Here is a 23597-nt window from a genome sequence, read left to right as displayed (position 1 = left end):
GTGGTGCACACCGTTAATTCCTGCACTCGGGAGGCAGAGGCAGGTGGATCTCTGTGAGTTCGAGGCCAGCCTGGTCTACAGAGTGAGTGCCAGGACAGGCTCCAAAACTCCAAAGTTCCAGTCTTAAAAAATAAACAAAAAAAAAGAAAGAAAAGAAAGAAAAAGAAAAATAGAGAAAAAAAAGAGGCACAGACGAAAGTCGGCCTGAAGTTTTCCTTCTCTATTCTCCACTGTAGTTAGAGAGTGACCTTTCTGAAAGATCAGTGCACCAGCGCCCCAAATTTTACTCTAGGTTGCTACAACTGTTTGAGGAGGAGCCAAAACATTTCAAAGCTGTCAGAGAGAAGGTAGCCATTAATCTGAAAGTGCAGTTTGACCCCGTGAGGAGTGTCTAGGAAGGTGACATCCAGTGGACAGTGAATAGACTTAAGATAGATTCTACCAAAGGGGCAGAACCCAGATCTCTAGTAGTTTATCTCTTTACCTCCTACCTCATAATGCTGAACGAGGACAACCATATTCTGCTGAACGTGGATCCATACATTGCATGTGCAAGATGAGCTGATTGATGAGAGCTGGAGAATTAGGGCTATTGAGTATCGTTATTGTTGCCACTGTTTTCTTTAATTTAACCCCTTTTTGTCTAATACCCCCTCTACTCCCTTTGTGGATTTAAAATATCAACTATGGAGACTATTAAAGAAGAGAGCTTGGAGAAGAAGGAGCAGGGAGGGGATGAGAGAGAAGTAATGAGGTGGTAAATATGATTATATACATTAAATGCACGAGTGAAAACATCTCAACGAAACCCACTATTTTGTACAACTAACATCCAGTTATATGAAAAGAGAAAATCACCTATGTCTTCCTTACTGAGAAAGTACTCTAATGGAGGAGGAAGAGACCCTAGTGATTCATCCCTGTCTTAGTGTGGGCCAACTGGACTAGCTCAACATGCAGTCTTTTTAGGAGGGGGATATTTACACTCCTTTTCTGAGAAAATCATTCATTAGATGAGTCTCAAATCTCTGTTGATGAAATTACAGATACGTCGCAGTTCAGTGGTGGCAATGACAAAACCGATGACAGCTGACATGCATTGAAGGACGAATGTGTGCCAGGCTCAGAACTAAGTGCCATGATGGCGTTTTCAAATGTACTCTCCCTGACAATCACGATGAGCAAGGCATCTCTATGCCTCTGGTTTTCGTTGATGAGAGCTTGGGTTGTCTTCCCAGGACAACTTTGATTTGTTCCCTGTGATCTTGTGATAGGCTACACCACATGCGCATGCTAGCGGGAATGGTTTTAACTAGCAAATATGTGAATTTGCAAGTAAAATAATACACAAGATGCATTGTATGAACAAAGTGTTAAGTTCTAAGATGAAATAAATCACTTGTCAACATGAAGAACGCATCCAAGTCTATCTTTTGTTAGAAATAAGCATCTCAGCTCTTCTCCAGTGACAGCGTTTTTGAGTGTGCATCATAAACAGCCTCATCATGAAAAGTACCGTTGTACTGTTATGTAGTCATTTTATACAACACAATAAATAGTGAATGTGCTGGTTAATGTTTGTAAAGTTGAAGCAAGCTAGGGTCATGTGGAAAGAGAAAAATTCAAACAAGAATCTATGTCCATCTGTGTGGCTTATAGACACATCTATGGTGAATTTTCTCTATTAATGATTGATATGAAAGGGCTCAGCCCACTATGGTGCTGCCATAGCCTGGATAGATGTTCCTGGGATGTATAAAAAAGCAAATTGAGCAAGCCATGGGGAGTGAACCAGTAAGCAGCATTCCTTCCTGGCCTCTGCATCAATACCTGCCCCCAAGTTCCTGCCTTGAGTTTTTCTCTGGATGTCCCTCAAGAATTGACTGTGAACAGGATATGTAAATCAAATGAACCATTTCCTCATGAATTGCTTTTGATCACATTTATCATAGCAGTAGAAAGCGAACAAGGACAGTGACCCTAATCAAAGCAACTGAGCTGATTTTTAGATTTTCTATATTTTTAAAAAGTTTCTCTGCTGAAAAAGATTCCAAGAGTTAACTTCATTCATCGAGTGTCCAGTTTCAACTTCTTCACATTTTAGGTTTATGCCATTTGCTTTCCTGATAATTGTAGACCAGTTTGAATCTTACCTACTTTCTCTTTTTATTTTAACAGTTGCATCTGCTCTTTACTGCCTAAGCCCTCTGGAACTCGCTCTGTTTCTTGGCTTTGCTGGTGAGCGCGCCTGGAAAATTAGCTGAATTGTACATCAGACATCCACCCACTTGGTGAGTGAGATCACAGCTACAGTTTTTTCTCCTGCTTTGGACTGTACCTGCTCTGTTGGCCAAAATGTTTTCATACCGGGCTCAGGAGAGAGGGTAGCCATAGCTGCAGAAGAAACCAGATGTTTTCCTCTTTATTTGTTTGTTTTATTATTGTTGTTTTGTTGGTTTTTACATTTATTTTCTTCTTTGCCCTGTGGACAAAGTTATTTGTTCTGATATTTCTCTCTCCCATGAACCTGCTATTATTTTTTTCCCACTCATTTAAAAGATTTTATAGTTACCTTACCTGCAATGTCCAATTTCTACCTGAATGGATTGCCTATGGCCAACTCCTGCTCCGTATTCTACCGTACACTTTGTCCTGTACTCATTTATTTGACATGTGAACATGGGAATGCAGGGGAACGGTTGTGACTAGCTGGACAACATAACTTCATTTTGTAGAGCAGAATGACTTTTGGATGAAAAAGCTTGGCTCCCTCGATTGGTTTAATGTGAATCAACACAGGCTTTATACAGCAAGCCAAAAGGAATTCATTGAGTTTCCTTAGGTTCCTAATTAAATCCTCTGTTCTTTTATTGCCCTGAACTGTCATTCTCAATATGTTGCTCTATATCATCTTGCTCCACATATCAAATGTTCTCTAGGTTATTTCTATGTATTCTTATAATAATTTTCTTCCATGTTAGTGTTGTGTTTTGTATTTATTCATTTATTTTTATTCATTTTATTTATGATTTTGGGGGAGCCAACTCTTGCATCTGGCACACACAGAGAAAATGTTCTTCCACTGAGCTCTCCCTCCCTTGCATTTTAGATCTTGATTTTATCTTTTCATATGCCCAAGCCTACCACAATGACCGATTTGGGGATAGAACATTTACACGGTTCCATGCAGAAGTTTTGACATATTAAGCAATTCTTATTTAGAGAAAGGGAGTCTGACTTAGCTAAACTTTTGGTTCCTACCTAATTTCAGTCATGTGAATACAGATGGATGTTTACAGCTAAAGTTAGGTATAAGAGATGATTTTTAAAAGTAGTTTTAGAAAAATGAATAGAAAGTCTTTTTTTCCTAAATTAAAATATTTTTTTCCTTTTTTTGTTTTTATGTGGTAATGAGACAGCGAAAAAGGATGTCTTAAGTGGCCACGGGACTGGGAATGGTCTTAGACAGAAAGCTGGTGACCTGAGCTTGCTCAACAAGAGTGCATTCCTAAAATACTACTACTTAATGTTGTTTGTGATTGGAGCAATTTAGAAAACACAAAAGATTATGGGATGCTGAAGGGAACCCTCAAAGACGCTGCAGTTAAATTAGCTGATGCAATGTGAGCTTGAGCTAGTCCTTCCACACCTAGGTAGAGATAAATAAACGTTGCCAGCAATTCCAGCTCTCCCTTGTTGGCAAAGAAACAGAAGCGCACACAATTCGTTAACTGTTTTGCCACCTACCTTGTTACCTTGTCTCGTTGTACTTTTCCTGGGTGTCCAACCTGCGCAAGAAGTTTCCAGTAAAGTAGCTAACAGCTCTGTCTGGCTCTTGCTGTGTGTTAATTCTGAGAACGATTCGCAGCTGAACAAACAACACTCCGTCTGAATTAACTTTCTCGGCAGTACAGTGTTTACTAATTTCGGAGGTGAGATTCAATTTGGCTGTTGCAGCCTGAGCTCGTCAGAGGGCCTCTCTGACTTCTCCGGGCTTCTGTCAAGGCTCTTGTGCCCTCTTTTCCTCTGATCAACTTTCCGGGTGTCTCTCTGAGGAAGAATCGTGTGTCTATTTTGCTTTCGTTCTTAAGGATTATAATCAAGTGCTGGGGAATCCATTAGACATGTTGAGTTGTCAATTTTGGAAGCAATAGGAGTGCGTATGCTGAAACAGACCTAAGACTCTGGCATATTATATACCAGCCCATCTGTCCTCCCTCGGCAAGTAACAGACCACAGAGCTTCAGAGTTAGAGAAAGTGGCTTTTGGGGGGCAGGACCCAAAAGAATGGGGAATGGGGCATTTCTGCTCAGTCTAGACCTTTCTCTTGACCTTGTCCCTGCTGGCAGTCACCTCTTCGTTGCTGTTCTCTGAATCTAGTCAGGTCATCACGTCACTTGGTTTGCTTCTCCAGAAAATGGTGCATTGTGGTTCTGTGATGTATGGAGGTTAAGGGGAGAGGCAGCACCTGGTGAAGACGATGAGTAATAGCCGGGAGAGGTGGGAAGAAACAGAAAAGGTTACAAAGTTTGAGACACTCCCTGGGTATGAAAGGCAAACTTCAGAATTTCTAGCTGAGGATATCAAGGTCCAGAACTCATTGCTGAGGTCCATAGATGTTTGTCAGCGAGCTGCCTAGCACACGGGCTTGCTTAAATTTTCTTAGCATTTTTATGATGTCTTGTTGTCATTTAATTAGAGCAGTATTTCAATCTTTTACTAATGAAGCTCACACTGTTTTAGATTTTGGCTATCTAGCCGGTCTCGTCTTTCAGGAAATGACTATCCACTTACTGAAATCATTCTCTGTGCAATCGAACATGAGTTTTTGAACGAAACGGAACCTACCTACTTTGAAAGGGGTTCCTGCAAGGCTTCTGCCCTTTACTGATTGTCTACACTGTCACTTTCAGCCCTAACAGGATGAATTAGTGTGGCTCCATCAGACAGGGAGAGGCATCGTACCCTCCCCTAGTGTTGCACTATGTCCCGTCTTCCTTCCCTTCCTCCTCTGGTTTTCACTGTGGTTTATGCCTGAAGTTGTGAGTACTATTCTTCTATTCTTTGTGGCTGTTAAGAGTCAATGTCCAAAGCCAGATAGCTTTTCTATCCAGGGATCTATCTTAAAGCTTCCTGTGTGAGCACTTTTAACTGGGCGAGCTGTATAGCATGGTTCTGACAACAGTTTGAGGTCATATGAAATCCTAGACGTAAGTGTAGAACCTACTCGTGCACATTCCAATTCTGAGCCACTAGATGGGTTTCTAACTAGATCAGGGTGAAATGGAAGACGTGATCTTATTAATAAGAAGGACATAATTTGGAGCTGATTTTTTTTTTCACAAATTAGAATATGTGGGGGAAGAAAACTGAAAATCAGAAGAAAACAAAAAAGCCCCTCTCTCTTTAAAGGATCGCTTCCATCAAAGCTAACAGTACAACCCATTTTCCCCCAATCGCTTATGCTATTTAAATGTAACGCCACTTTAAAGAGGAGTAAACAGCATGTATTTTAAGCAAGTGTCCTGCCGTGGTGTCATATAGATTTTTCTTCCCTATCTGTAGACTGCAAGCTGACATTCTCAGTGCCCTCCCTCTCTGAAAGGTGTACAACACGCCCTAGCTGCTGAATATATAAGCAGTAGTGTCTCTTTTTAAGAAATGAAATTAACACTTTTTTTCCCTCTACTATAAAATACATTTCAGTCTAAGAGCTGGATGTATTAGCACCATGTAGAAAGGAAGCACGGCATCCAGCTCCCTTCCCATCTCCTTTCCTGCCAGCAGAGAAACACGCTTTACCCGTCCGCGTTCCTGCTCCGCAGCTAACATTTAGGATCAGCACATTTTCAGCTGTTTCTCCCTCACTCCATGCCCGAGTTGCCTTTGAACATTGTGAGATTTACGGCAGGTTTCCTTTAAGTGTGTCACACCCTCTCACGTAAAGTCAGGCAATGTTATGTGTTCCATGAAATATTTTCACAAAAATTAAAAGAATAAAATAAAAGTCACAAAATCAGAATTAATATATGATGCCTGCAGGGCTTTAAAACAGCAAGTATTAAGGGGAAGGGATAAAGGAAATCTGGATAAAGACCATATACGTGTTCTACATCACTGTTCTCTTTAATATAAGTCAGCATGTTTCTCTCATCAAAGGCTTTTCAAATCCTGAAAACCACGGTCCCATTAGATTAATATATAATATAATATAATATAAGATATAAATATTGAATTCTGTAAGACAAGTTTAATTTTATGGAAACATTAAAAATGCTAACAGAGGACTAAAGTGTCAGTTTAATATAAATTAAGTATAATTATACATACTAGACATTATTCAAGACTCAAAATATTATGCTTCAAAGTGATTATTTGCTTGCACATGAGTGTCTATGTTTTGTTTGTATTGATATCGGTGGCTGCATTCTCTGCTAAACTCTAGAGAAATGGCCATATAGGAGGCATGGAAATAAGAGTATAAGAGTGTAAGGTCTCATCCATACAGATGAAGTAATCAAATGCACGGAAGTCTTATTTCTGACAGTTGCTGTTCCATGAACATTTTTGTTAGCTCCATGAACAAAATATGAACAAACACTGGACCTTTGCTTCGAAGGGGAAATGAAAGTTTGGGGAACATAAAAACTGGTGCCGATATTGTCATCAGCCAGTCCACAGATCCATACAAGCTTAAGAAGAACAAACTGCAGTGATAACCATTCCTGGACACGGCATAGAAGCTCACGTTAGAACAAAGCTTACCCAACATGTGTATATTCCCTGTAATATGAAAGACAGGCTCCTGGGCTGAGGAATCCTGCACAGCACAGCAACCCTTTCTCGGTAGTCATTTCTAAAAGTAAAGCCACTAAGAAAAAAGCACATATGCACAAAACACAAAAGCAAAAATGTGGCACTCAACAGATCGTGGGAAGAACACTTGTTTATAGGATGCAAAGAGAAACAAGGCAGAGAGAGAGTCTCCTGGTTGCAAATCTGCTGGGGTCATGCACAGTGGGTAAATGGACTTTTCAGTGCTCCATGCCGTGAATCTTATGGTTTGCAAACTTTAAGAAAATGAAACACAGTTTTATGAATGCTTGGAGGTTTCGAACAATGCATGTTTATTATAGTTACTCCACACACATTCCCTAACTCCTACCTGATCGACAGCTACCTCTTCCTTCCACTCAGTTTTTTTAAAAAAAAATTCATAGTCCATTTTAGGCTGCACATGAACTCCTGGGTGTGGTGCCATCCACTAACGCATGGTTGATCGTTTGGGACCAGTCCCTTAAAATAAGCCAAGTCTTCCTTTTCCAGTAGCTATCATTTTCCTCTGGGTCCTGGCTGGGAGTTCATGACCACCTCTATCTTCCGGGCTGGATTTTGTCTGATTGAGTTTGTATAGGTCTTGTGTGTGCTGTCATAACTGCTATGAGCTCATATATGCAACAGCCCTGTTGTGTTCAGAAAGCAGTTTAAAAAAGCAGAGGTAAAAATCATCTACCTCTGGCTCTTGGAATTTATCTACTACCTCTTCTACAATGAACCCTGAGCATTGGCAGAAGGGAATGTGATACCGAAGTCCGACTTTCAGGCTGGCGATCTCGGTGTTAATCACTGTTTACTGCTCACAAAATCTTTTCTGATGAGGGTTTTGAGATGCATTGATCTTTAAGTTATAATTCATTAAAAGTTGGCTTAATACTGTGCCCACAAAAGCTGTGGGAGAAGCCAATCATTTTCAGAATGGATTTAGGGTGTTCTCCACAAGCTATGACCTAAGCCTGGCATTGTCACCGGGGCGAAGAAGCAATGGCCAGATAGATCATAGGATCTAAAGGAGAACCTACTATATTTTGTGAAATATTTTTGTTTGTTTGTTTGTTTATATGTATGTGTACATGCATGTTTAGTTTCTTCCATGCCATGACACATATGGGAATGTCAGAGAACAACATGTAGAATCAGTTCATTCTTTCTCCCACATGGATCTCATGGATTGAACTAAAGTCATCAGGCATGGTGTCAAGAACTCTGACCCACTTAACTGTCTGCCTCGCCCACAACACATTTTAATGAGAGAGTGGAATAACACATGCAGAACACACAAATGAGGACGAATGACTTTGTCTCTCTGGCCCATTCTGACATGACAACATTCTTTAGGACGCTTATTTGTAAGGTTTACCATTGACTTACTTGATAGACAAAGCTCCAATTAAAACATAAATATTTAAAATATAATATATAAATTGACAAGAAAATGACATAGATACTTCAAGGAAACAGATTTGTTTCTAATTCTTGAGTCTAGTACAGACTTTCACATAACCCTTCATCTAAAAGTATTTTTTATTAAATATATTATCCATAGTACTCTAAATTAAATACAGTTCTATACCTTTCACACTTATGCCCTAAGATCCTTGCTAACAAAGCAGTGAACACAGTTACATAAGCCCAAATGGAGGCTCAGATACATACCTTCTCAGTGATCCAGGGTAATGTAAGGTTAAAACGTGAAGTACATACATTTTCATATCTTTCTGGTTATTTTCCAACAATTCAGAATCTTTCATTTTGAAGTCATTTTCATATGCTGGAAAGAAGGTAGTTAGAATAAATGTCTGGAGTTCCAGTATTTTCTTTTGATAATTAAGATGGATTTTAGATATCTATAAAACATACTATACCATCCATGGCTTGCTACGTCAGTTGTAAGATAGATAATATTTAGATGATATATAATTAGATAATAGTCACAAGATAACTGATTATATAGATTGATGGATAATAGACTCTAGGCTGATAATGGATGACTGAGAGATATTTACTAGATAGATGGTATATTGGTAGATAATCTTTAGTCTGGGCAAAGGTACGATTCTAGGGATTAACAACCTCTATTTATGTTAAGAAAATGTGCTAAGGATCTTTAAAAGCTTTTAACTTTGGGCTAGAGAGATGACTCAGTTGTTAAGAGGATTGCTTTTTTTTCCAGTGAATCTCGGTTCAGTTCCCAGTGACCATAGAGTTACTCTCAACCATCTGTAACTCTAGTTTCAGAGAATCCAACACCATCTTCTGATCTCTATGGGCACAGGAACACACATAGTGCACAGAAATACATGTAGACAAAACATCTATTTTACACATTAAAAAATAAATCATTTACAAAAGCCTATAAACTTTGAATTATATGTTTAATATTTTATGTGAGGACAAAAGGCATTGTGTGTACAGTATCTATATTTACATGCACATACATATACCTATATATCTATATACATATGCATATATAGAGTTGTTCCCCTCCAAATAATTTAAAGTGTGAACTATTTGAAAACATTCTAATATCTCCTGGTATGGGTTTTATTATGTAATGACACATGAAATATAATATATTCCTGAACAATAAATACTGTCTAAGATTGTATGTAAGTATATGGAAATGAAATTATTCTATGTTATTGCACTACAAGAACATACTAGAATTTGTTAATAGAGTTGAATTGTGAGTGTAGAAATAAGAATTCATTTTTAACTTCTCACATGTTATTCCTGCCCATTTCCAGCTTTATATCATAATTTCATGTTACTACTCGAGTGAACACCCTGGGTAGCTAACAGAATGGAATCATGCATTGGTTACTGGGGGTGCCTTCCTTGAGTAAGCTGGCTCCATTTCTACCCCAGTTGTACATGTGTGACTGACTGTCTTCCAGCAGAAGAGGGCATGGTTCATATGCAGCGCTTGTGGACAGCCAAAAGGAAGAAACCAAATTCTCTTTTTCTCCTTTTTCTTGAGTCAGTATTTACCTTTCTAGGTGTTGCTGGATAGCACACCATTCCCATCTCCTTTAAAAATCCTGTAATGCCAGATCTACAGAGACAGGAGGAATTTTGAGTTCAAAGTCAATTTGAGATATGTAACCTGACCCTGTCTCAAAACACCCCAAACCCTGGGGGTGCATCATAGTGGCAAGGCATTTTTTTTTTGGCTTGTATATCAGGTTCAATTTCCAGCAATGTTTGGGAACAATTAACTTAAAAAAAATAATATTCTAAATATTTTCAGTGTCTTTTAGAGTGAAATATTGTGTTTTTTTTTTTTTTTTTTTTTTTTTTTTTTTTTTTTTTTTTTTTTTTTAAAGCTGTCTTTTCTTGCTTTCTGAAAGTTTCAATTACATTGCAAGATCAAATTTGGTCCTTTAAGAAATGAAGTAAGTGATATAAAATTCAGAGGAGCGAGCAATCATTGTCGTTATCATTGCGGGCGTAATGCGAAAGGAGAGCCTCCAAGAGAATGGAGAGCATAGAATGAGCTGTAAATAACAGGTAGGGGCTTGATAAGCACACTGCAGAATAATAACGACAGCTTATTGAGGCCGATTACATGCCAACTGCTGTGTTAGACTTTTGCTGCCGCCACTTCACAGCGTTCACCACAATGTTGTACAGGAATTGATATTATCTCGTTTTGCGGATGAGGAAAGTGAAACTCAGAAATATTAAACAGTCTCCCCAAGGTCGGACACCTAATGAATGACTGCGGAGGGACCAATACCACTCTTCTCTTCTTCCTCCTGTCTAGGGAGCTCTCATGCCATGGGTCAAATGTTACTGGTTTGCTGGCTCTAAGCCTCTCAACTTGTGTGTTTCTTCTATAAGATGGTGTTAATGCGACTTGCCTAGGATTATAAACTAATACTGTTATTAATGTCACATTATTAACAAGGAGCAGAATTCATGTCTTCAGTGACACCAGGCAACATCTAAGTGGTTAATACAACCATAGAAACTTAACCTCTACTTAAATTCCCTCTGACCCATTGCTTGAAGGAAAGTACCTTGTTGTAAGCAGCCCATAATATATCTACTTAGCTAAGGTTTTGTTCGAGGTGTTAGTGATTCACAGTCAACTTTGTTTGGCTGAAATATTAGATGGGGGAGGTTCATAAACGGTTTTAAATTTTGTGCTGCTTTGAGTAGCGTGCTGGAATCTCTTAGTAGCTCACTGTCCTTCACTTAGAGCACAAATCACAACTTGGTCCAGAGTATCTCTGCTATATACATATTACCTACCCTTCAGTCCTGTGGTAGCCAGCTCACTTCTCAAATTGACCATCATGGTGCCTTGATGCTTGAATTATCCCATTACGTTATTGTAGTCGATCTCTTACTGTGCGTAATGTATACAATGAACATCCTTATAGATGTATATGTATAATAAGCATGTATATGGTTTATAGCATATCTGTGCTTTCAGCCGTCTATTGACAACTATGTGTAAGGGAGGAATATAAGTCATGAGAAACAGTAGTTTCAGGGTGATCTACATTAACCAATAGTATCTGGTCTCCAATTAGGAGCTTTACAATGTTTTTATTTTTACACACACACACACACACACATAATATAATATAATTATGTTTCTTTGAAAACTTTGTTTACTTTATAAATGATGTAAATGACATATTTAAAATGCATCAAGGTAAATAAAAGTAAGACGTAATGATGTCACTAACAGGAAGCAGTGGCCTTTGTAAGCTAACAGTAGAAATAAAGGTGGAAATAATGCACTCTGTGAAAGTGACAGGGAATCCTTTTTTTCTTTTCTTTCTTTTTAAGATTCATTATGTATACAATGTTCTGTCTGCATGTACGCCTACGGCCGGAAGACGGCACCAGATCTCATTAAGGACGGTTGTGAGCCACCATGTGGTTGCTGGGAATTGAACTCAGAACCTCTGGAAGAGCAGCCAGTACTCTTAAGGGCTAAGCCATCTCTCCAGCCCCCAAGTGATAGAGAATCTTGGCAAACTCCAGGAAGTGAACTGTGATGAAAATGGAATTTGTTCTATAAAGAAAAAGACAAGGACAAGTTCTATAAAGCTCTGGGATTTATGCTTCACCAGAGTGGTGGCAGCATGGGTTAATGAGACAGCATTAGTCTGAATCTAAACCCTTAGAGGACAGCAATGGATCCTGGCTTATATTCATCTAAGCTCTAAGTACTGCCTCAAGTCCCTGAGTTCTGATTTCTCAGGGACTACTTTCTGAATGAAGCAGTCTCTGTCCAATGAAGAAATTCTCTAAGTTGGCTTTATGTGTGTGTTTCCTTCTGAACATTTTCAGTGAGACTGACATTGAAACAAAACATGAATGAATTCTAAGTTTAAGAGATGTGTGACCTCAAGTGAGGTCAGCAGTGTCAGCCGAAGTATTTTGGAGATCGACCACTCTCAGATGAAATATAGGTGGTACAAACTGAGGTATTACATCGATTCAAGAGTCCCAAAGTACACAGAGATGTCATTCTTGAGAAGACCATGAAAGGCACCAGGATAGAAATGTTAGCAGTCCCGAGTTTCCTTGAAGGAGACAATCAGTTCTCATGTCAGGGGTGTTCATGGATCACCATCATTTCACGGAAAAATGTGCCAGGAGGGCCTGGGAGGACCAGAAGCTTCTGCCCTCAGGTAGTAATGTAGTTCTTTTAACAGGATATGGAGCAGGATAATTCAAGACACAGACAATTATACACTAGACTCTTTGACTCTATGTGTGCAGGTATGTGTAAATTTAGAAAGTCCTGAGAGATTCTTTTTAGAGCTACTTGATCTTCCACTTGGCATAAAGCACACACGCTAGCTTACCAGTTCAGATTTGTATGTAGGGACTAAGCCATTGGTAGCAAAACTGTATTTTGTGTGTGACTTTTTATTCAACTGTTGAGAGTAACATTATTTTTTCAGGCAGGCATGGGCCAGGAAGTTACAGATATAGGAAAGATGAGATTTCCCCAATACCCTCCCTCAAGTTTCTTGTACACTGGTGAGCGCTGACGAATCCTCAGGCCTATAAGAAGAAAGGAAGAACCTTTTGAAAGTATATTTCTAAATTTTCCAGAATTTGACTTCTGAAAATACACACACTCTGCAGTTGAGGCTTGCTCTGGAACACCATTCTACTTCCTCACACCTGTAAATCAGACTGAGAATCTTCCCACAATGAGGATCCATTGTAAAGCAAAGATTAATACTTAAGAAAAATACCAACAATAGTTATAAATTCTGGAACTTAATAAGATATAACAAGTATAAACCACAAAGTATCATAGGCCAGATCTGCTTGTTAACGGGAGAGAGAGGGAGAAAAGAATAGTCATTATTCCATGTATTTCTCACAACATTCTATATGAAAACCTGTTGTCCTTTGGACTCCCTAAAATGTTTGTTAGCCAACCAGTCTTACTGGATTTTTGTCTGATTGATTTTTATATTGTTTAATCAGAACATAACCTTGAAAGAACAATCATTTCATATATTGCAAACGGTCTATTTATTATAAAGTGGAAAGAGAGTCCAGCACTTTTTACCTATTATGTCAATATTGGAACCTAGGTAGTCATTATACCTGACACTTCATGAGTAAGTGATAATTATTCAAACAATGCCTTGATCAAGTACTACAGGAGCATAAAATTATTATACATGCATCATATTGATTGTCTCTTAGCCATATCATATACCATTTCTTTTACATAATACAATTAAATCATTTGCCCAACTAAGACACAATAATTTTATTTTATCATCAAATTTATCCATTCCATATTTCTAGAATTAAGTCTAAATTCCTCTTTTGTACCCTCAAAGGCGATATGAAGTGATAAAGAGTTTTTCCCAACCTTGCAGTGACTTCAAGAGACAATTTAAAGGCGAGATGCAGCAGCATTCAAGAGAAGCTCAACAGAAATTTAAATGTGCTCCAAAATGGGGCCAGTTGTCACCATGGAGATAGTATTCTTTCCTAGACTTAGTTAAAATGAACGTGAAAGAGTTTTCTAAGCAAAAGTGTTGAAACGGGTGGGAGAAAAATAAAAACTGAGATAAGCCAGAAGGTGTGGTACAAGTATAGTCCTGGCTCTCTCGAAGGCTGAGGCAGGAACATCCCTGGAGCTCAATAGCTAAAGACAAGACTGAGCAACACAGTGATTTGTTATGAGCTGGGTGAATTCCTTTGTGTTATTAGATATAAAGCCCTTTGAAGTTTTTAATGTGTATTTCGAACCATGTATTGAGCATCAGTGTAAGACGATCTGATAACGTACCTTTCTAGTGATTGGGGAAGAGCTCATTCTGTAAAGTGCTTGTGATGCATTCATGAGAACCCAAGTACAGATTCCCAGCCCGATGGAAAAACCTAGATGCATCAGGGCTTGTCTCTAATTTTATAGTCACAGACCTCGGGAAGTAAACACCAGTGGCTTCCTGGAGCACTGGTTGGCCAGTTTCCATGGCCAAATCAGTAAGCTCATGTACAGTGAGAGACCCTGTATCAACAAATAAGGTGAGCAACCATTGCAGAGGATGCTTTGCCATTTTCCAGCCTCCATGTGCACATACACCTGCACACACACACACATGCACACACGCACACACGCGTGCACGCGCACACACACGCACACACACGCTCCTATTGCAACATTTGTAGATACCTGGAAAGCTACCATATTGTATAAAGTTCTTCTAGAAAATATTGTAGCCACATCCATTGGCATTTCTCTAAAGCTCACTGAATGTGTTATAGTTGTAGGCATTATTGCACTATACAGTCATTTGCACACATTACCTTCTTTAGTTCTTCTGTCCTCACAGACCTTGTCTCCTAGTGGTTTCCTCGGGTCACACAGTTAATATGTGGTGGCAGATTTAGTATCCACGCCAAGGCTCAAGTTAAAAGTCCCTATCAGAAATTATTACAATTAGGTGTTAAAGCATATATGCAGTTTTAGAACACTGCTTAAGCGTGGCCATTCCTTCCAGGTCACTGTTTTGAGCAGGAAAGATAGGTGGGTTCTTGACGTGGACTGGAGAGTCCATACTTGTCATTCTTTTCTTATCCAACAATTAGCAACTCAGGCATCAACAACCAATACTATAATGTCAGTCTTGTCGTATATTATCTATCTTCCCTCTATACACTCGGGGCATTTCCCATCACCCAAGCTGGAGAAGGATACTCTTCCAATTGGGAGGAACCTCTTCACAAACTGAGAATGTATAGCAAAAATTTATCTTATCAGAACCAAGCCCGGCTGCCAGGTGGTGGCAGATGTCACAGCTAGCCCGCCCAGAAACATTCCTGCAGTAACTCTTTAGAAAATAGCAAGTGCCAGCTATCATTTCAAACACCACGATCTCCTGCTTTTTTTTTTTTCCCTTTTGCTTTCTGGGTGACATTCATCAGCTAGGACTTCCCACCCTAGCTTTGGTTTTCCGAATTGGGAGGAACTGTTTATTACTTCTTGGTGAAGTCACTTGTTCTTGGAGGAAGAGGTCCTTGAGGAATGTTCAGCAGTTCTGTGAATTTTGACCCTCTGTCTCATGACCAGACCATCCTAGTGTTACCCCCGAAAGAAAAACTGATAGTATTTCCCTTTGTCTCCTTGGCAAAAGCTTTGCAGACTAGCCAGCCAATTTCTTCATTTCCCTCGAGGAAATATGTGGGAGCCAGCTGCTAAGTGCTGGTGTTTGCACACACCTGTCTGTTTACTTTTTAAAATGTAATTGAGAATATGCCTGGAAGCGTGAGTCTATTTCTCCGGTGTACTCTGAGCAGATTGAGACATGCAGAAGACAATCGCAGTCTTGCATTGTGCAACGAGTGCGTGCATAGTTCTCTAAGCTGGTGTTTTGAAAAGACATAACAATGAAAAGATGCCTCCAATACAAACCGAATGGAGAGATGAAGCACTAAACATAACCCAGAGCATGAAAATGACATAGCAATCATAACTCCATATCAAGTATTGTGACGCTTTGTCAATGATTTTCAATGCTGACTGTACTTTAATGTCATCTAACAAGCTAACAAACCTAACATCACACACACACACACACACACACATGTGCACACAGATAGTGTGCATTCTATCTAACAGCAATTGTGGTTTGAATTGATGTAGGGTGTGTTTTAGGCATCCATACTTCACAAATGCTAATCATATAGCAATATGCAACTAGTCCCAGGTGCCATATTAAGGCTCACCTTCCTGGTTTTATCTTCTTGTGATTGTCCCAATGCTCATGCCCTGAAGCCAGCTGTCTGATTTCTTTATGAGCATTGGTATGTATTTCTTCTTGGCACTCTTTTTCCCCTTTATCCCTCTGTAGTGATACCCTTTAACGGGTTCTTTACAAGGCCAAGCCCTTTGTGCATTATGTTCTCGACTCACTAGTCAATTACCTGGGATCTCTGTGAATAAAACCTTTAGGCTCTGTCCATTGAGCAGTGGGGAATTCTGAGAAGTGGATTTCTGCTTTTCAAACATTTTTGAATCAGAAGAATTACTTTTATGTTTTTACATTTTATTTTCTGCCACTAAAATATAGGCAGCGGTTATCTCTAATTTAAATAGCATTTTATTTCTGGTGCACAGAATGGTACCTTAAATACAGTAAGTACCTATATATCTGCTCAATAAATGCTCAGTATACTGATCCCAAAGCCAAGATTCCCTGTTATGAGGAAGTAATATAAATCTTTTAGAATTTGTCAAGAATCCTAACATTCATAATAACTAACATTTATGATCATAAATTTCAAATGAAAGAGGATGATGCTTGTCAAAATTGGCTGAGTGTAGTCTTCTCATAGAGCTAGTATCTCTAAGTGGTATAGTATTCAATCTATTTCAGAGTAGAGCAAGGTAGTTGTTTGGATGGAATGATCAAAGACTGCTTCGTAAAGTTAACCCAAACTCCTAAAATAGTGAAATTCTGTGAAGTGGAAGATGTAATTGAAAACAGATCACAGTGAAATCTAATGTGAATATCTCTGAGTGACAGGGACACAACTGTCATGGGGGAACACAGACGCCCCAAGATTCATACCAACTGAAGGCTAGGTTTTTTTTATGTCTAGTGACAATCCCTGAATACTGGCTACCAACTGCTAGTAGTAACCGTAAATCTTACTTCTCACTGAGTGTTTCTTTCATGGGTGGTGCAGGACCAGAAACGCTCACTCCCTCACTTTAAAGTTCAGAGGGACTAAAGTTCAGAGTTTGCCATTAGCAAAACTGAGACTCCAAATGGGTAAGGGTTGATTGAAGCCCAGTCCAGTGAAGATTGAACTTAGCATCATGGAATACAGAACACTGCCCTCACCCAAAATACCCCACTGTTTTGTGTGAACCCACTTTTCACCACTGTGGTTCTGCTGTTTCTCTATTGGGCCGATCCAATAAAAGGATCAATCAAAGTACAGAAAGTTTTTGAAAGTTGTCTATAGTATTTTTTTACTGTAGGATCAGGAAAATGAACCAACCAACCAACCAACAAAAAGCACTTGTTAAAAAAATTCAACAGGAGATTAAAATTCCAAACTTACAGTTATAAGTTGAACCTTCTCATTAATAAAAACAGGAAGGTACTTTTATACTGCATGTTTGATGGGACATTTTTAATTATAGTGAAAACATGTAACACTCACCAATCAAGAGTCAAAATAGTTGTCTGTATTTCAAAATACCATCCAAATATCGAAGCAAAACAGACAGCAAATGGCTATTCAGTTCAGGGATTATACTGAAAGCAAAAGGTGGTCCTAAGAATGGTTTATTTAATACAGTATGGGAAAGTTACTTGGCATTTTTATCTAGATACTAAAGGAGATTGGAAGCAAGCTGAATCCTTTTTTTTTCCTCTCACATTTATATAAGTTGACATTCTTTTCAAAGAATACAGAGATTAAGAGTGTAATTGTAGAGACTGGAGAGATGGCTCAGAGGTTAACAGCGTTGCCTGCTCTTCCAGAGGCCCTGAGTTCAATTTCCAGTAACCACGTGGTGACTCACAACCATCTGTAATGAAAACTGGCTCCCTCTTCTGGCCTGCAGGCATACATGCAGACAGAATACTATACATAATAAATAGACAGATAGATAGATAGATAGATAGATAGATAGATAGATAGATAGATAGATAGATAGATAGATAGATAGATAGATAGATAAACAAATAAATAATTTTTTTGAGAGAGTGCACTGGCAAGACGGCAAGAATGGGGAGGGCCTGTCTTAGCACTTGAAAATGTTAGATGCACGGTAAGTATTAGGAAGTAAAGGCAGAAGAGAAGGATGGGTAAAAAGACGCTTTTAAGGAAGACACATGTCTTAGGTTAGGTGTAGTTAGCCTGAACTATTTTGTTTCTCAGAATCTGGTGGTCTTGAACAGGGACTGTGATGGAGTGCAACTGGGTCGGAGGTAAGAACTCGGGCATGCTTGTCTGCAAGCACTCGGCACTCCTATGTGAGGGCGGAGTGGTTTTGTCTTCAGTAATGGAGGATTGGCAGGTGACGGAGAAAGGGAATTTCTCTTGAATTCAGGTAGCAGTACAAAACATGTGCCAGTTTCTGAAAAATAGCCTCAATTGGTACCTGAGTACACAGGTGGCCCTGCTTTTCTTGTCTTTCTTTTTATTTAAAAAGATGATTTATTACTTTCAGAAAAGAATGATAATAAAGCATTCTAGTTCATGTCCCTCAAAAAAACCAGTGCTGCTATGGGTTTGTTTTAAAAACAAATAGTTAATTCAAAACAGAATTCTCTGTTTAAAAAAAAGAAAAAAAAGATGGTAGTCTCTTATTTACTTCATTTCAAAGTTTTTTTTTTAAAACTCAGTCTCCCTAGCAACAGAGACATCTGTCTCTATTCTCTTAGTCATTAAAGCCAAAGAAAGTAGCTGCTTCAAAAATAATAAAGGCAATTTCTATGAATTGGGTAACTGTTAATTGTTGCCAAGAAATCTTAGTGAGATAATGAGGCATACAGCAATTGACAAAGATCTTTTCATTGATGTCTGAGCTTCCAGCAGCCCATGGTGGGGCGCTAATATATACAGTGCCATCGATGAGGTATTGTGTGATTTGCTGTGTAACATAAATAGAGAAGGGATCTTTACTCTTTCTAATTTCTGTCAGAAGTATGCCTTGCTGTGATTTCTCTGATTGCTTGGTAACTAATCATACCTCAGGATTCCAGGGAATATATTTGCCCATTACATTTCATGAAAATAGAGCGGTTTGAAGCATTCAGAATAGAGATCAATGCGGCAAATACTACAGTAGCTGCCGGTGGTGAGAAAACACAATATCCTTCTTATTCGAGTTGTAGACTCTGCGAAACCCATTTGAGTGAAAATACTTAAAATTGCGCTGGGTTCTAAAATGTATATTGGCATTTGTGCTAAAACTGTTTTCAGGCCCCTTATAATGAAACCCCAATCACCCTCTACAGTAGCTCCGCTAATAAACACAAAACAGTTTTTCAACGCTTTCTGCTTTCCCAGAAGCCATGGAAGCAAATTATATTAAGTCAGTATTTTTTATTATTGCCCTGTTTGGCTCATGCCTGGCTGTATGTGAAACTACTGCTGAATGGGTAATAACAGAAGGAAAAGCCATGCACATAGAAAGAACTTTTGTAATTTTTTTTAAATAAGGAAATACAAGTCTGATCACCAGATGGAGAATCATGTATTGGATATTGACCTTAGAAGATCCCTTTAGTTTCTTTAAGGAGGTGATGGGCAATAGAATGTGGGAATTGTCAAAACTGCTGAGTCTAATTTCAAACTCTGGGTGTTCATAAAATTTACATATGTATGAATAACTTAAGAAAAATACAATAGATTCTCCATCCATATCAATTTTAGTGGAGATTTGAATAAGATGAAGCATGTTGGAATATGGGACAGCTAAGAAACGGGACATAGAACATGTTTTATCCCCATGTGTTTTCTGTCAAAGGTAGGTAGGTGTATATAGCCTGGTGTATTATACAAATAATTAAGGTGTAGATTGTTGGGAGTGGGATACGATCTTATAATAAACTGAAAGCCTAGTTCAGCGTTCCTTTTACTTCAGAGATATTTTTATGATTTGCAAAGCTATTTTTTTAAGAAAAGCATCTTCCAAATATCGATATTTCTAGTAAATGTTTGTGAATATAAATGAATAAGAGACATTATCTTTTAAAGATTACGGTTTTCATCTGCATAATTTCACACTGTTAAGGTGACAAACTGTTAATTTCCTTTCAAGATGCTTGTAATATAATGAAGGGAGAAAGGATCTTTCTAACAACCACGTAGAAATAGACTGGAAGAACCGCGGTGACTTTTTATCAAAAGTTTAAAAAATGCAGCGTCAAGGCAATCTTGGCACTTCCTGTGGTGTTCATGACACTCCAAGGATCTCAGCACGGCAGCCCTGGCTTTGTTGATCAAGTTGTACCATATTGTCTATCAGCGTGTCACTTAACAGCAGCTTCTGGTGGGGGGCTGAAATGCATATTTGTTACAGATGAGGGTCACTGGACTCATCTTTATTTCCAAACGAGAGGCTAGACACTATAGGCCTTTGGCCACACATGACCTGCCACCTGTTTGTGTAATCCTAAACCTCAGATTGATTTTCTTTGTCAGACTGCTGAAAAAAAAATCCTTTATAATATAAAGTTTACCAAAAAAATAGCATTCCAGTGCCTCCCATCAAAGAGAATTTATCAGGACAAAACGTACCTATTGGTTTATGTATAGTGTCTGATTGTTACAATGTCACCAGAAAGTCAAATAATGGTGATTGAGGTAGTCTGGGCCATAACACTTAAAATATTACTTTAATTAGTTAGCAATTAATTAAAAATTAATCCCTATCTAACCATTTCCAGAGAATGATTTCCAATGCCAGCTCTATATTTAGGTTAAAGTATCAATGTGAATTAAAATAAAATGAAACTGCTATACCATATTATAAGAGCTAATGTGTACAGCTAACATTAGTGACTCTGTCTTGTGCCATGTATGTGCTAAGTGTTTTGCCTGGGGCACCTATGAATTTCTGCAAGACACCTATGATGAGGGCTTGCTCTTGGGCTCATCTAATAGATTAAAATTAAAGAAAAAAAATGCTTCTGCAATGTCACACAACAGAATGAAATGGCATTAAATTAGGACTATGGTTGAAGGCAAAATTCATATTTTTAACATCTGTGTGTGCTATAGTCTCACCTAAAATTATGAGCCCTGACAAATGCATGAAGAATAGGTGAATACTTCACTAGAAAAAAAAAAGGAAAAAGGAATACATAGGTATGCTCCCAGGAAAGAAATAAACAACCTTCTCCCCCACACCGGTGTACATGGAGGAGAAGATGACAAGACTCAACAATCCCCCTTCTGTTTTCTGATGTGGTATTTAGATCTGGATTCTTTTTTCTTTCAAACATTGATTAATCGTCAGAGTTTCAGTGAGATTTCCACAGTTCCCAGCACGACCATCAAACAGCTGTCCCGGCCTTTCCATGGGCTAATGTTTAATCATCCTCATTAGAAAAGAGTAGAGACTCTGGAAGCACTTTAGAACAGGGGTTCTCATCTTGTGGGTCAGGAATTTTTGGCCAACCTCTCTTTCCAAAAATATTTGCATTATGATTCATAAGGTAGCAAAACTGTAGTACGAAGTAGAAACAAAAATAATTTTATGTTGGGGGTCACCACAACACAAAAAAACTGTATTAAAGGGCCACAGTGTTAGGAAGGTTGTGAACCACTGCTCTAGGAGAGTCTCCACAGGAAGGAGCTCCCCTGGGGGTGGAATTGCTAAAATAGGGGGAACGAGCCCTCTGGGACTATCAGGGATGTTGGTATCCTGTTTTAGGAAACTTCCTTGAATATAGGTCCAGTTTTCTAGCTGAGGGGTCTTAGCAGTGATTGTTCCTAAGGCAGCCCCAAGGTTCTCAGCCTCCTTTCTATTCTATGCCTTGTTCTGTTCCTCTGTCCTGTGCTTTTGTCCAGGTTGTAATCCTGTGAGCCAGGATTCTAGTTTGTAGTTAATATAAGCAGAAAAAAATAGCTTATTGAAAGGATAGGAGGTAACCTCAAGAATTCAAAGAAAGTCAAGAAATCTGGGTTGACAAAGAAGTGACTCAATGGAGACCTGGCAGTGTAAGGGATGGTGTAAGTTCCCCCTGAGAGCTGGGCTCGTAGGTTCAATGACTAGAACTAGTCCTCATGCTTCTGAATACAGACATTCAGAATCCTGGCTAGGAAGAGGCAACCTCCCAAGCTATCGTCAAGCCTTTTCTTACCAACTCGATACAGAAGGATCATACAGATTTCTTCAGCTTCCGGAATGGATCAAGAGGGTTTGAACAGACTGACAAAATACAGTTGAAGTAATATTTAGGGTCTTAGATTAAGAGATGATTGATATAGTTCTTGGGTTTTGATAGACTGATGTGGTGATCAAAGTGCTGTGATAGCTTATCAGTAGTATTGGAACACAGATCTCAGGGATGACTAACTGCCGAGGAATGACCGAGGATAATGTCCGAGGCATAGGGAATAGCGACAGATCTGAGCTTCAAAGGATGAATAAGAATAAAATGAACAGAAGAAAGGAAGCAAAGCTATGAGTATATACCCAATAATTGCAAGAATAAAAAATTCTGCTAAATTGACAACCTAATTAAAGTTATCCTTCATAAAGAATTACTTTCTTCCTTTCTTTTTTCTTTCTTTCTTCTTTCTTTCTCTCACACACACATAATAAATTGGATATATTTAAAGCACATTATTTCATTAATTTGTGAGTGTGTATGTGTGTGTAGTATGTGCATGTGTGTGCACATGTGGGAGGGTACTATCCCCAGTGTGTAAATGTTGTACAAGCCTGAAGTTAATATTGGATGTCCTCCTCTGTTTTTCTTTATGTTAGCCTTTGAGATAGGTGTTCACTCTTAACCTGGACCTCACCATTGAGACTAGACGGGGCAGTCAATGAGCCATGGGATCTTCATGGCTCTGTCCTACCTAGTGCTAGGGTTACAGACACAACACTTATATGCCTAGCTTTTGCACAGTTGTAGTTATGAACTTGTTTTATTCTTTGACCCAAGGACTTTATCCACTGAGCCATCTACCAAGTGCCTTTTGATAATTGTGACTATCTATCTAGCTAGCTAGCTATCTAGCTATCTAGCTATCTAGCTATCTGATAGATATTCTCATTGAATTATTGTTCAGTTATATCACTTCAATATTTTCTTTATTGTTTTTAAATTAATCTTCCCTCTCTATTCTGCTTCCTTTATCAGTATATAAGTTTAGAGATTTCAGAGTTATATATGAAGACAATTATTGAGTTTATACTGTTTGTTATAAGTTTATATTTATTACTTATATAATAAGACTGTTTTGTTTAACTAGATAGGTTTCTTTTTATTCTTTACAGTTCATACAGAGTAAATGACAAAGTTAAGTTGCTAGTCACTGTCTAGAATTTATCTTTTTCTTCAAAAAAATTTTTTTCAGTACACTGAGACTGAAGCACCACTATTTTCTAGAAACATCCTGAGATTGTTTGATTAAGCCTTGTACTGTTTATTATACTGGAGAAGACCTGAGTGAGTTCATTGCAGGTGGTTTCCTTAATTCTTGAGTCAAGAGTCAAATCTAATCAACACATAAGAAAATCCTCCCAACACTTAGTTTTTGTGATGCAAAGGTAGATAGTA

At 38.5% G+C, this 23597-nt stretch overlaps 1 protein-coding gene across 8 annotated transcripts in view; it reads left to right on the top strand.

Annotated features, from left to right (window-relative positions):
- Positions 1 to 23597, top strand: part of Tenm2 (teneurin transmembrane protein 2) — a 1249953-nt gene that overhangs the window by 86118 nt on the left and 1140238 nt on the right. For all 8 annotated transcript variants that reach the window (XM_057774197.1, XM_057774202.1, XM_057774201.1 and 5 more), the window contains exon 2: positions 2179 to 2291. The gene's annotated coding sequence lies outside the window, so the exon portion shown is untranslated. The remainder of the gene's footprint in view (positions 1 to 2178; positions 2292 to 23597) is intronic.

Source organism: Chionomys nivalis, chromosome 7 (assembly GCF_950005125.1).
Source record: "Chionomys nivalis chromosome 7, mChiNiv1.1, whole genome shotgun sequence".
Classification (NCBI taxonomy): Eukaryota; Metazoa; Chordata; class Mammalia; order Rodentia; family Cricetidae; genus Chionomys; species Chionomys nivalis.
Note: the sequence above shows the minus strand (reverse complement) of the source record. Positions and strands in the feature narration are given on the sequence as shown.